The sequence below is a fragment of the Papaver somniferum genome, chromosome 3 (genome assembly GCF_003573695.1).
Source record: "Papaver somniferum cultivar HN1 chromosome 3, ASM357369v1, whole genome shotgun sequence".
NCBI classification, from domain to species: domain Eukaryota; kingdom Viridiplantae; phylum Streptophyta; class Magnoliopsida; order Ranunculales; family Papaveraceae; genus Papaver; species Papaver somniferum.
Genome location: NC_039360.1, coordinates 20357235 through 20372797, shown reverse-complemented (window position 1 = coordinate 20372797; position 15563 = coordinate 20357235).

The window sequence follows — 15563 nt, the reverse complement described above, 5'->3', positions numbered from 1 at the left end:
ATGATTTGTGTGAGACAATCATTTGATGTTAGCTCGGGAATTTTCGTATTGATCATTCGATCACTTGAAAATTACTTGAAGCTAATGCTATGTGTGAGACTACCATTATCGTCTTCCAAGGACGTTTCAATGATTGAAATGAGATTTTAGAACAATTACCCATGTCTGGATACAACACGGTACGCATACCTAGTATGCGAACTGTATTGTGATGATTCGGGTCCGGAAGTCTTGTTTGCGTACCTAGTATGCGAACGGATTTACCCGAGAAGGTCCGAAACTCTAGTTTGCATACCTAGTATGCGAAAGGGTTTACCTGAGTTGGATCCGGAACAGTTGTTCGTGAACCGGGTTTGCGAACGAATTGACTAGGCCAAGGTCCGGAGCTGATGTTCTCTTACCTAGTTTGCGAACATAGTGGTGAATTTCTAAAATCGGTTCTGTATGATGAAAAAGAGGGGGTCAACAACGACACCCAATATTTCGTTCGACAATCTGTATGGACTAACTCCAATATAATTCAAAGAGAATCAACTAGACAGTCATACTCAATCAAGGAAATATATCCAAGAGTTGCATCTCTATTTCTCAATACAATCTGTAATCGAACAGATAGGAATCTGTGTGCCCGATTGATATGATAAATAACTTGAACGGTATCAAAAACCAATGTTCAAGTGTCAATCAATTACTACCCAATAAACAAGGTCGGATTTCCTAATTGATTGAACTACGCACAACCTGTGATATTTCAATTATATAAAATATAATACGGAAAAAAAAAACACATACACCAGAAGTTTTGTTAACGAGACCGAAAATGCAGAAAAAACCCTGGGACCTAGTCCAGTTTTAAACACCACACTATATTAAGACGCGACAAACACTAGCAGACTACAAATTAACTTCGACTGGAATGTAGTTGAGCCCTAACCAATCTCACACTGATCAAGGTACAGCCGCGTTCCTTACGCCTATGAATCCCAACATGACTATACGCACTTGATTCCCTTAGCTAATCTCACCCACAACTAAGAGTTGCTACGACCCAAATTCGAAGACTTATAAACAAATCTGTTTCCCACATAAATGTCTAATCTCATAGATAAATCTGTCTCCCACATAAATACCTATGAGTTTTTGTTCTGTCTTATGATAAATCAAGGTGCACATGAACCAATTGATAATCTGGTCTTATATTCCCGAAGAACAGCCAAAAATTATCAATCACCTCACAATAACTTAACTATATGGTAGTAGAACAAGTTATTGTGGATCACAAAGAATGAGACGAAGAGCTTTATGATTACTTTTAATATCTTACCTATCCGAGATAAATCTCGAGCAAATCTTAAAGAAGATAGTACTCAACACGATAGAACAAGTAAGATCAGAATATGCAACTACAAATAAAATAGTTGGATCTGGCTTCAGAATCCCAATAAAGTCTTTAAGTCATTAACCTATAATGGTTTTAGGAAAAACCTAGGTTAAAGAAGAATGGACTCTAGTCGCAACTAGTATCACACAGGAGGTGTGGGGATTAGGTTTCCCAGTTGCTATAGTTCTCCTTTATATAGCCTTTCAAATCAGGGTTTGCTAAGTTAGCTTAGAAAGAAAACATTCCATATTCACCGTTAGATGAAAATCTAATTTAAGATAAAAGCTAAGTCTGTTTGAAACCAAATCAATATCTCTCCACCGTTAAATGGTCTTAGCTTGTCACACACAAATGAAATATACTTTCATTTAGATATAGGTAACTGTACCTAAACGTGTATATTGAGTTGGCTCAATAACAATTAATCAAAGTTATCCATATGAACACTTTTATCTTAACCACATTCATCTAACACATCTAGATAAACTATCATGATCAATCACTCATTAAATATAATCAAATGAATTTAATTGTGTTTCATAGAGTTGCTCAATTGTTGACAATCACATAGAAGTATATATGATCGAATTGAAGCAAAATCAGAATGATTCATAATGTACAAAGTACAAGATCAGTTCATGAACATTAAGCCACGGTTTGCAAAGATTGCATTCCTTATTTAATAAATATATTTGTTCATGAGTATGTAAACATACTAAACCGATTTTAGAACTTTGAACCCTAAGTTTGCAAATGGGAACGCAAACTTTAGTTCCGGACTTTTGGCCTTGTCCAACAGTTTGCAAATGGGTACGCAAACTATCGTCCCGAACCCAACTCAGGTAGAACCATTCGCATACTGGTATGCAAACTTGGTTCCTGGACTTCAACATTTAAAACCGTTCACATACTGGTATGAAAACTTGGTTTCCGGACCTAAATCATACCAACAAAGTTTGTTCACTAAGTACACATGCTGTGATGTTTTCCAGATATGGGTTTTAGTTCTAAATTCTCATTTCAATTATTGAAACATTCTTAGAAGACTACAATAGTTGTCTCACACAAACCATTAGCTTATTAGCAATTTTCAACTGATCGTATGATCATTACGAAACTTTTCAAGTCGACATCAAATGACTGTCTCACACAAATCATGTAAGATGTTTCAAGGAAATTTCCACATGATCATATTTTGATTCATTATTTAGTTTCCAGCAAATAAATTGTTTCCAACTAAAATCATCAAGAATAATGATGAATGTAGCTAAAGGAAATGCTACCAACACATATTTCGAATCAGCTCGAAATAACAAATGTGTATGATATGAAAGTCTATATCGCTATATGACTTTTGTCTCAATAGGATATAGAATAGAATAAAACATACTTTTGAGTGATAATTAAGTTTTAGTCTCCACGTACCTTTTGTTGATGAAGTTCCTCCGAGTTCTTCGGTAGATATTCTTCTTCAGTTGTAAGCGTCGTGAAGTCTAAATCTAAACTACACAATCTATCCTATTCCGAAATTCATATAAGTTGACTAGAAATCAAGAATATAGTTTTGATCAACTAGATTTGACAAACAAGCTTGAGATAGCAACGCTCGCGAGTTTGACCGAGCAGTGGTCTACTAATCTCCCCCTTTGTCAATTTTAGTGACAAAACTATCAATACATATGGATTACAAAATAAATAAAATTTGTAGCTTCTCATCCATCATGCTTGATTTCCCGGTTCTTCAACATTCCTTGAATTCTTCACCACTCCAAGTATTCCAGTGATTCTGAATGTGTTTGACATTATTGTTGTTAAAGATCCATAGCCAAAACAATACTAAAACAGTTGTTCTCAAATATTGTTATACAGTGTCATAGTATTATTACACAACATCAAAGTCCAATTGCATCACAGCTTTGACAATAATACTATGGTGATATGTATCACTCCCCCTTAGTCAATACTTCATTTCACAATAAAAACCACTCCCCGTTACATAGTGATTCGTAAACCATATGTGAGTAGTGTGAATTACAAAATGATTCTCCCCCTTTTTGTCAATATAAATTGGCAAAGGTACGAAAACTACAGGATCATAATGAAATTCTCATATAGATACTTCATGACTAAAAGAGAACATATCAACTTTGTTTCGATGATTTCACATAGTCGAAACTTAATTAGTGTATTCATCAAGGAGTTAATAAAGATACAAGATAACTCCTACAATATTCCACAACCGCGCTCTCCTCAAAGATTTGGCAGTTAAGCACAAGTTCAATTAAGAACTCTCCCATATAGTATGTCATTCCCTCGAGAGCAACAAGAGCGACCTTACTTTTAACAAGAAAAGAAGGATTTCTTTGGACATTAACAAATTACATGAAACATGAATTTGTATCCAGAAAACTCGAATAAATTAATCCACAAGAGACCTTATTGATTAATTTAATCAGAAATACTCAACATAAGAAAACTTATGGAGCCATATAGTATTTTCACATAAAAGTGGATTAGGGAAAGATCAATACTGCAGAATATTCAAAGTTCATTATATTTTCTATCAATTATTTGCATAATAACACAATAGACTTAACTTTTGACATATATGAGATAATCATAGTTCACGGACGTAAACAAACATATCCCATAACATATTTTTGAAATATATAAAACACAAAATCATCTTCCAAATAACTTAGAATCTAAATAAATAAATCTAAAAACATTGCAAAATGAAAAACCGTTGGCAATAACTATGTGTAATCACAATATTTGATATTCCAAACCATAGTTATCCTTCTTAAAACAAAACAATAAATTCTCAGAAGAAGTTTCCTAGACATTAAGATTCTTGAAAAATTATTTATCGTCCCCGAACTCCTTGTCCTCAAAAGACATTGAGACATAAGTTTCATGAAGAAAGGATTCGATTCCAACAAACCTTTTTGACTGATGTCGAACCAGCTCCTTCTGAATTTCAAGAGTTCTTAAAAAAATGGTCTTTATTTGCTGCATCTCCATACTTGTTTCTTTCAACTCTTCAAGAACACCAGAAAACTTCTAAAGATTTGAGGGGTTAGCCCTTGATTTCTACATATTCTTCAGTTTTCTCTTTAAAGTTGTAAAGGGATGAGATTTACATTTTTCCTTCATGATTGATGGCTTAACAATCATATTAACATCATTTCCATTAGAAGACATGATGCTTGTAGTCTCTATTCAACTATGGGATTGTGAGAGAAATACACAAAACTAGCACCACAAGCAATATTTTGATAAAGAGAGTTTTCAGGGAAGGAAAAAGAATGTAGGGTTACGGAAACTATATACAAAGTAAGTAGGATTCACGTACAAGCAACTATCAACCCTAGGAAGGGTATAATTGACGAATTTATCCCTCTTTTAATGATCAAACATGGTAAACCTTTTCAATACACTTTGAATATGAAAAGGTTTACAGAAAAACAGAAGACAAAAAGAAAAACATAAACAATAAATTTTCTTTTCCTAAAGCCTGATTGTGCATAAACTTTTGTCTCTTGAATTCGGGCATATGAGACAAGATGCACCTTCAACACAGTTAGACTCTGTTGGGATGGACAATAATTTGTCCACTATTTGATTCCTGTACGGAAATTTTCGTCCCCCTTTTCATGGATCGTTTAGACCTAGTTCTTTGTAGAGGTCTAGTTTTTTCTTTAGAAATTAACTTCTTCGAAGATGAGCTAAATGTACATACCTCAGATTGATTTGATTTTAGCACAAGTTTGAGCTTGTTTGCTAGCCGATTTTCTCTCCGTTGCAGTTTGTTGACATATTTTAGTTTATGTTTGTATTTAAAACACATGGAGAGTTAGTTTCCATTTAAAGTACAATAACAACATGTCAACGTAGAGGAAGGTTCCGGCATGGTAGCGGAACATGCTGCTAAACACAGTGAAGTACCTGAAACTTGTGAGAAAAAGTTTTTGTTAAACAAACTAATATCCATTTCATCTTCCAAGGTGGTCGAAGAAGCTTCTCCATAAAGAATATCAAGATTGATATGAGTATTGCTGCAATCATCAAAATTGATATTTTCACAAAGGAGTACTACAGTTGTTTTTTTGTCTTCAGTCGAATCATAGTGATCATACGTTTCATCTAGAGTTACAACGAACCCTTTGATTCCAGTGTATTTTCTACGATTTGGAAACTCATTGGAAAAATGACCAAAACCTTTACATTTGAAGCACTGTGGCATATCCTCGTCATCAGTATCGACAATATCCCTGTTTTTAGGAGGAATGCGATCGTGGGGATTGACTGATGTTCTGGGTTTATACCTGGTGAAACGTTTACTCCTCTTTAACAGAAGATCTTTAAACTGTTTGTGATCAGAGAGATTGATTTTTCAAGATCTTCATCTGATGATTCAGTCTCAATCTGATCATTCACTGGGTTGCCAACACTTTTACTTTTATCAAGTAGTTTAGTGTTCTTTTATTTTTTGAAAGCAATATCCTTTCCAGCATTGGATGTATGCTCATGATCAAAGATCTTTAACTTTCCAACAAGTGTATTCCTGGAAAGTGTTTCAAGGTTATTTCCTTTAACGATGGCATGTATATTAGAATCGTATTTGGTTGGTAACGGTCTGAGGATTTTCATCACAATGTCCTTTTGAGGAATAGTCTTACCCAATGCAAAAGATGCATTTACAATTTCAGACACTTTGTGATTAAACTCATCAAATGAATCTTCATCAACCATACAACGGTTTTCCCAGTCAGAATTTAGGTTTTGAAGCCTAGCTTCCTTTTCAGAGGTATTCCCTTCAAATACAGTTTCTAAGATATCTCAAGCATCTATAGACTTAGTGCACGTAGTCATATGGTGCTGAAGATCTGGGGTAATGGCATGGATGATTGCGTTGAATCAGTCAGAATTTTTCTTTGCAGCGAGAATCTCGACAGGTGCATACTCACCAATATCCTTTGGTACAGTTACATTTCCCACTGTAACTGACCGAGGATCATATCCATTTACAACATGAACCCATGATTGAAAATCACGTGCTTGGAGAAAGGCAGGCATAACAAATTTCCACCATAAGCAATTCAAGCCATCGAAGACTGGCGGTATGTTTACAGAGATAACGCTTCTGTCCATAGAGTCAGATTGCTACAAACACAAACTTATAAGGTCTTTAATGTGTTTTCTTGCTCTGATACCAATTGAAAAAGTGGGGGTCAACAACCACATCCAACATTTCGTTCGACAATCTGTATGGACTAACTCCAATATAGTTCCAAGAGAATAAACTAGACAGTCAGACTCAATCAAGGAAATATATCCAAGAGATGTATCTTTATTTCTCAATATAATGTGCAATCGAACAGATAGGAATCTGTAAGCCCGATTGATATGAGAAATAACTTTAACGATATCAAAAACCAATGTTCAAGTGTCAATCAATTACTACCCAACAAACAAGGTCAGATTTCCAAATTGATTGAACTATGCACAACCTATGATATTTCAATTATATAAAATATAATACGGAAAAAAAAATAACACACACACCAGAAGTTTTGTTAACGAGGAAACCGCAAATGCAGAAAAACCCCGGGACCTAGTCAAGTTTTGAACACCACACTGTATTAAGCCGCTACAGACATTAGCCTACTACAAATTAACTTCGAACTGTAATGTAGTTGGGCCCTAACCAATATCACACTGATCAAGGTACAGTCGCGTTCCTTACGCCTCTGAATCCTAGCCGGACTTTATGCACTTGATTCCCTTAGCAGATCTCACCCACAACTAAGTTGCTACGACCCAAAGTCGAAGACTTATAAACAAATTTTTCTCCCACAGAAATGTCTATTCTGATAGATAAATCTGTCTCTCACAAAAATACCTATGTGGTTTTGTTCCGTCTTATGATAAATCAAGGTGCACAGGAACCAAGTGATAATCCGGTTTATATTCCCGAAGAACAACCTAGAAATATCAATCATCCCACAATTGGTAGTAGAACAAGTTATTGTGGAATCACAAAGAATGAGACGAAGAGCTTTGTTATTACTTTTTACTCCCTCCGTTCCAGTTTAAATGATGTTATAGGAGTTTTCACGCAGATTAAGAAATAGAGAGAGGTAATAAAAAGTTTCATCAATTCCCTTGAGAAAAGTCTTTAAATATTAATTGTTATTAGTGCGTTTGAAAATAAATTTATAGTTCCAAGATAAAAAGTAAGGGTGTTGTTGGTAGTTTTTTGGAAAAATATGAAAACCTTCAAGTATTGTGGAACAAAAATATAACCCTAAAAAATCACCTAAAGTGGAACGGAGGGAGTATATCTTACATATCGGAGATAAATCTCGAGCAAATCTTAAATAAGATAGTACTCAACACGATAAAACAAGTAAGGTCAGAATACGCAACTACAAGGAAAATAGTTGGATATGGCTTCAGAAGCCCAATGAAGTCATTAAGTCGTTAACCTATAATGGGTTTAGGAAAAACCTAGGTTAAAGGGGAATCGACTCACATGAGGTGTGGGGATTAGGTTTCCCAGTTGCTAGAGTTTTCCTTTATATAGCCTTTCAAATCAGGGTTTGCTAAGTTAGCTTAGATATAAAGAATTCCATATTCACCGTTAGATGAAAATCTGATTTAAGATACAAGCTAAGTTTGCTTGAAACCAAATCAATATCTCTCCACCGTTAGATGGTCTTAGCTTATCACACACAAATGAAACATACTTTCATTTAGATATGGGTAACCGTACCTAAACGTGTATATTGAGTTGGCTCAATAATAGTTAACCAAAGTTAGCCATATGAAAACACTTTTTTCTTAACCACATTCATCTAACACATCTAGATCAACTATCATGATCAATCACTCATGAAAGATAATCAAATGAATCTAAATGTGTTTCATAGAGTTGCTCAATTGTTGACAATCACATAGAAGTATATATGATCCAATTGAAGAAAAATCAAAATGATTCATAATGTACAAAGTACAAGAATCAGTTCATGAACATTAAGCCACGGTTTACAAAAATTGCATTCCTTATTTAATAAATATATTTGTTCATGAGTATGTAAACATACTAAACCGATTTTATAACTTTGACCCCTAAATTTGCAAACGAGAACGCAAACTTTAGTTCTGGACTTTTGTTCTTGTCCAACAGTTTGCAAACGGGTACGCAAACTGTCGTCCAGGACCTAACTCAGGTAGAACCGTTCGTATACTGGTATGCAAACTTGGTTTCCGGACTTTAATAGTTAAAACCGTTCGCATACTGGTATGCAAACTTGGTTTCCGGACCTGCATCATACCAACACAGTTTGTTCACTAAGTACGCATGTTATGATATTTTCCAGACATGGGTTTTAGTTCTAAACTCCTATTTCAATCATTGAAACATTCTTAGAGGACTACAATGGCTGTCTCACAAACTATTAGCTTATAAGCAATTTTCAAGTGATCGAATGATCAAAACTTTCCAAGTCGACATCAAATGACTGTCTCACACAAATCATGTAAGATGTTTCAAGGAAATTTCCACATGATCATCTTTTGAATCATTATTTAGTTTCCAACAAATAAATTGTTTCCAACAAAACTCGTCAAGAATAATGATGAATGTAGCTAAAGGAAATGCTACCAATACATATTTCGAGAAATAGATATGCGAGTTATACTCAGATCGAAATAAAAAATGTGTATGATATGAAAGTCTATATCGCTATACGACTTTTGTCTCAATAGGAGATAGAATAGAATAGAATATACTTCTGAGTGATAGATAAGTTTTAGTCTCCACATTCCTTTTGTTAATGAAGTTCCTCTGATTTCTTCAGTAGATCTTCGTCTTCGGTAGTAAGCGCCGTGAAGTCTAAAGCTCAAATACACAATCTATCCTTGTCTGAAACTCCTATAAGTAGACTATAAATTAAGACTATAGTTTTGATCAACTAAACTTGAAAAACAAGCTTGAGATAACAACGGTTGCGAGTTCGACCGAGCAGTGCTCTAACTTATGATTCTCATACTCATGAACTAAAACATTTATGATTTAAGAAATGCAAATTAACTTTGAAAATCGTGGCTTAATATTCATGAATTGATTCTTGTATAAGTATTTTGTACGATTACGAATCAAACCGATTTTGATTCAATTTATTCATATATATTTCTATGAGATAGTGAAAAATAGACCAACTCTATTTGAAACAAAATTAGATTTAGTTGATTATCTATCATGATTGATTGATATTCATTCTTGATCTATAAGTGTTAGATGAATACGGCTAAGACGAAAGTGTTCATATGGCTAACTTAGGTTAACTGTTACTGAGCCAACTCAATATACACATTTGGGTACCGTAACCCATATCTAAATATAAGTATATTTTATTTGTGTGTAATAAGCTAATACCATTTAACGGTGGAGATTAATTGATTTATTTATAATCAGACTTAGCTTGACTTTTAAATCAGGAGTTCATCTGACGGTGAATGTTGAATGCTTTGTTACTAAGCTATCTTAGCTTTGATCGAAACAAACCATGATTTGAAAGACTATATAAGGGAGAACTCTAGCAGCTGGAAAACCTAATCCGGACACTTTCCAGTATCCTAGTTGCAAACTAGAGTTGATTCTCCTTTAACTTAGGTTTTCCAAAACCATTATTAGGTTAACGACTTGAAAACTTCATTTGGGATTCGTGAAGCCAGATCCAACTATTTTCTCTGTAGTTGCGTATTCAGATCTTACTTGTTCTATCATATTGAGTTTTATCTCCTCTAAGATTTACTTGAAATTTATCTCCGATAGGTAAGATATAAAAAGTAATCACAACAGTTCTTCGTCTCAGACTCTTGTGATTCCGCAATAAATTCTTATGTTAATCAGTTAGGTTATTGTGAGGTGACTAATATTTATAGGTTGCTCTTCGAGAGTATAAGACCGGATTATTGGTTGGTTCCTGTTCACCTTGATCTTTGTATCAAAAGGGAACAAAAACAGAATAAAGAATAAACACATCTGCGGGAGACAAATTTCTTTATACGTCTTCGACTTTGGATCGTAGCAACTCTTAGTTGTGGGTGATATCATCCAAGGGAATCAAGTGCGCAATATCCGGCGTGGTTTTAGAGGCGTAAGGAACGCGAGTGTACCTTAATCGGTGTGAGACTTGGTTAGGGCTCAAGTACATTCCAGTCCGAAGCTAACTTGTAGTATGATAGAGTCTGTAGCGGCTTAATATAGTGTGGTGTTCAAATCTGGACTAGGTCTCGGGGTTTTTCTGCATTTGCGGTTTACTCGTTAACAAAATTTCGGGTGTTTATGTTATTTCTTTCCCGCATTATATTCGTTTATATAATTGAAATATCACAGGTTGTGCGTGGTTCAATTAGTTGATAAATACGACCTTGATTGTTGGATAGAACTTGATTGAAAATTGGGCATTGGTCTTTGGTACAGTCCAAGTTAGTTCTCATATCAATCAGGATCGAATATTTCTATCTGTTTGATTTTTTGTTTGTATTGAGAAAGAGATAAAAACTCTTTGAATTGATTCTTGATTGAGTCTCACTTTTAAGTTGATTCTTGATTGAGTCTCACTTTTAAGTTGGTGATCTCGAAATTAAATTGGAGTGTACTCCATACTGATTTCCGAACGAATTATTGGGTGTGGTTGTTATACCCCCGTTTTTTCAATTGGTATCAGAGCAGGCAAACACACTAAGACCTCATAAGTTTGTGTTTATACCAACCTGACTTTATGGACAGAAGTGTCATCTCTATAAACGTATCGCCAGTCTTCGATGACTCGAATTACTTATGGTAGAAAATTGTTATGCGTGCCTTTACTAAAGCGCGTGATTTTCAATCATGGGTTCGTGTTGTAAATGACTATAATCCTCCATTAGTTACAATAGACGTTGTACCTGTTGCAAAGGATATTGGTGAGTATGATCTTGTCGAGATTCTTGCCGCAAAGCAAAATTCTGACGGATTAAATGCTATCATACATGGCATTACCCCAGATCTTCAACACCATGTTGACTGCGTGCACTCGGTCTAGAGATGCTTGGAATATCTTAGAAACCGTATTTGAAGAGAATACCTCTGAAAAAGATGCTAGGCTTCAAAACCTAAATTCTAACTGGAAAACCTTCGTATGGATGATGAGGAGTCATTTGATGAGTTAACTCACAAAGTGTCTGAAATTGTTAATGCATCTTTTGCATTGGGTAATACTATTCCTGAAAAGGACATTGTGATGAAAATTCTCACATCACTACCAGCTAGATACGATTCTAAGAAACATGCCATCATTGTGGGAAATAACCTTGATAGACTTTCCAGAAATACACTTGTTGAAAAGTTAAAGATCTTTGATCACGAGCATTCATCCAAAGTTAGAAAATATACTGCTTTCAAAGCACAAAAGGACACTAAACTACTTGATAAAAGTAAGAGTATTGGCAACTCTGTGGATGATCCTATTGAGACTGAATCATCAGATGAAGATCTTGACAACTCAGTTTCTTTGATCGCAAGATAGTTTAGAGATCTTATTTTGAAGAGAATTAAACGATTCACCAGAGATAAACCTAGATCATCAGTTAAGCCTCATGATCATGTTCCTCCTAAAAACAGGGATACCATCGACACTGATGATGAGGATATGCCACAATGCTTCAAGTGTAAAGTTTTTGGTCATTTTTCCAATGAATGTCCAAATCGGAGATAATACAATGGGAACAAAGGTCTTGCTGCAACTCTTGATGAAACGTCTGATCACTATGATTCGACTGAAGAAAAATAAAGTGCTGCACTCCCTGGTGAAAATATTAATTTTGATAACTATAGTAATACTCCCATCAACCTTGATATTTTTCCTGGCGAAATCACATCGACCACATTGGAGGATGAATGGATTTTTCTATTACTAATGAAAAATTTATCTCACATGTTTCAAGTACTTCACTTTGTTTTGCAGCATGTTCGGCTATGGTGCTTGAACCATCCTCCCCATTGACATGTTCTTATTGTACTATTAAGGGTCATGGAATTTATAATTGTTTCAAGTACAAACATAAAATAAGATAAGTCAACAAACTGCAACAGAGAGCTAATCGATTAGCAAACAAGCTCAAACTTGTTCTAAAATCAAATCCATCTGAGGTATGTTTTTTTAACTCTTCTGCTAAGAAGTTGATTTCTAAAGAAAAAGTTAGAACACTATAGAAAAGAACTAGGTCTAAACGACCTATAAAAGGGGAGGTTGAAAATTCCGTGCATGAACCATGTGGTGGACAGATTATTGTTCACACCAACACAGTCTAATTGTGTTGAAAGTGCATCTTATCTCATGTTCCCGCATTTTGAAAGGAGATAAGTGTTGTACACAGTCGGGCTATAAGATCAAAAACTTTTCTAGTCTGGTTTTTGAGTTTTGTTTTCTGAATTGGTTATTCATTTCATATTGTCAAATAGTTGTATTGAAAATATTTCTCAGTATTTGAATAAAAAAGGGGTCAAAATCGACATTCCTACCCTCTTTAGGGCTGTCTGTGTTGATGGTACGTGAACCCTATTGCCGTATATATATAGGTTCCATTACCCTACATTCTTTTCTTTCTCTAAAACTCTTTCATCAGAAGGTTGCTTGTGGAGATATTGTTTTTGTGTTCCTTTTCACAAATTCCATACTTTAATTGTATGGAGACTCCAAGCAGCATCTCTTCTGATGGAAAATGTATTAATATGATTGTTAAGCTATCAGTCATGAAGGAAAAAGACAAATCCCATTCCTCTACAACTTTGAAGAGAAAAAGGAAGAATATGAAGAAACCAAGGGCTAACACCTCAAATCTTCAGAAATTTTCTGTTGTTCTTGAAGAGTTAAAATAAACAAGGATGGAGATTCAACAAATAAAGGCTATTGTTCTAAGATCTCTTGAAATTCAGAAGGCCCTGATTCGGCAACAATCAAGAAGGTTTGTTGGAATTGACCCCTTTCTTCATGAACCTTATGTTTCAATGTATGTTGACGACAAGGAGTTCGGGAACGGAAAAGAATTTTTCAAGAATCTTAATGTATAGGAAACTTCTTATGAGAATTTATTCTTATGTTTAAGAAGGATAACTAGGGTTTGGAATAGCATTATTTTTGATTACACATAGCTATTTCAACGATTTTCATCTTGCAATGTTTTTTAGATTTATTTATTTAAATTCTAAAGTTATTTGGAAGATGATTTTTGCAGTATTTAATCTTTTTTTATTTCATATATTGCAATTGCTTATGAGATATATATGTGTTCGCGTTCGTGAACTATGCTTATCTCATATATGCTCAAAAGTTAAGTCTATTATGTCTTTATGCAAATATTAATGAAAGATAGAATGAACTTTTGAAAAATTCCGCAGTATTGATCTTTCCCTGATCTACTTTTATGTGAAAGTACTGTATGGCTCCGTAAGTTTTCTTATGTTGAGTGTTTCCGATTAAATTAATCAATAAGATCTTCTTGTGGTTAATTTATTCGAGTTTACTGGATACAAATCCATGTGGTTTGTTAATGTCCAAATAAATCCTTTTTTTTCTCTCGTAAAAGTAAGGTCGCTCTTGTTGTTCTCTTGGGAATGATATCAAATGAGGGAGAGTTCTTAATTGAACCCGTGCTTAATTGCCAAATCTTTGTGGGGAGTGCGGCTGTGGAATATTGTAGGAGTTATCTTGTATATTTATAAACTCCTTGATGAATACATTAAATTTCGACTATGTGAAATCATCGAAACAATGTTGATATGTTCTCTTTTAGTCATAAATTATCTTTTTGAAAATTTCATTATGATCCCGTAGTTTTCGTACCTTTGCCAATTTATATTGACAAAAATGGGATTATTTTGTAGTTCACTCTACATACATATGGTTTACGAATTATTATGTAAGGGGGAGTTGTTTTCATTGTAAGATGGAAGTATTGGCTAAGGGGGAGTGATACATATCACCATAGTATTATTTCAAAGTTGTGATACAATTGGAATTTGATTCTATATAATAATACTATGACACTGTATGAAAATTATTGAGAAAATCTATTTTCTTATTTTTATGGCTACAAATCTTCAACAACAATGATGCTGAGTTGAACACGTTCAGAATTGTTGGAGTACTTGGAGTAGCAAGGAATTTAAGGAATATTGAAGAGCCAAGGAAATCAAGCATGATGGATAAGAAGCTACAAAGTTTATTTATTTTGTAACCCATATGTATGTTTGTCACAAAAATTGACAAAGGGGGAGATTGTTAGAGCACTGCTCGGTCGAACTCTCAAGCGTTGCAATCTCAAGCTTGTTTTTCAAGTTTAGTTGATCAAAACTATGTACTTGATTTCTAGTCTGCTCATAGCTATGTCTCGGATTAGGATATAATGTGTAGATGAGCTTTAGACTTCACGACGTTCACCAATTGAAGAAGAAGATCTACTGAGGAGCTTGGAGGAACTTCATCAACAAAAGGTATGTGGAGACCAAAAATTATATATCACTAAGAAGTCTATTCAATTCTATCTTCTAATGAGACTAAGTCATATAGCTATATATACTTTTACATTATACACATTTGATATTTCGAGCCAAGTTTATCACGCTTATCTATTTCTCCAAATATGTGTTGGAAGATTTTTACTTTAGCTATGTTCATCGTATTCATGACGAGTTTAGTTGGAAACAATCTATTTGTTGGAACTAAATATTAAGTCAAAAGACGATCATGTGAAAATTACCTTGAACATCTTATATGATTTGTGTGAGATAGTCATTTGATGTTAGCTCGGGAAATTTCGTATTGATCGTTCGATCACTTGAAAATGACTTGAAGCTAATGATATGTGTGAGACTACCATTTTCGTCTTCCAAGGATGTTTCAATGATTGGAATGAGAATTTAGAACAATTACCCATGTCCGGATACAACACGGTATGCATACTTAGTATGCGAATTGTATTGTGATGATTCAAGTTCGGAACTCTTGTTTGCGTACCTAGTATGCGAATGGATTTATCCGAGAAGGTCCAGAACTCTTATTTGCGTACCTAATATGCGAAAGAGTTTACCTGAGTTGGGTCCGGAACAGTTGTTCGCGAATCGGGTTTG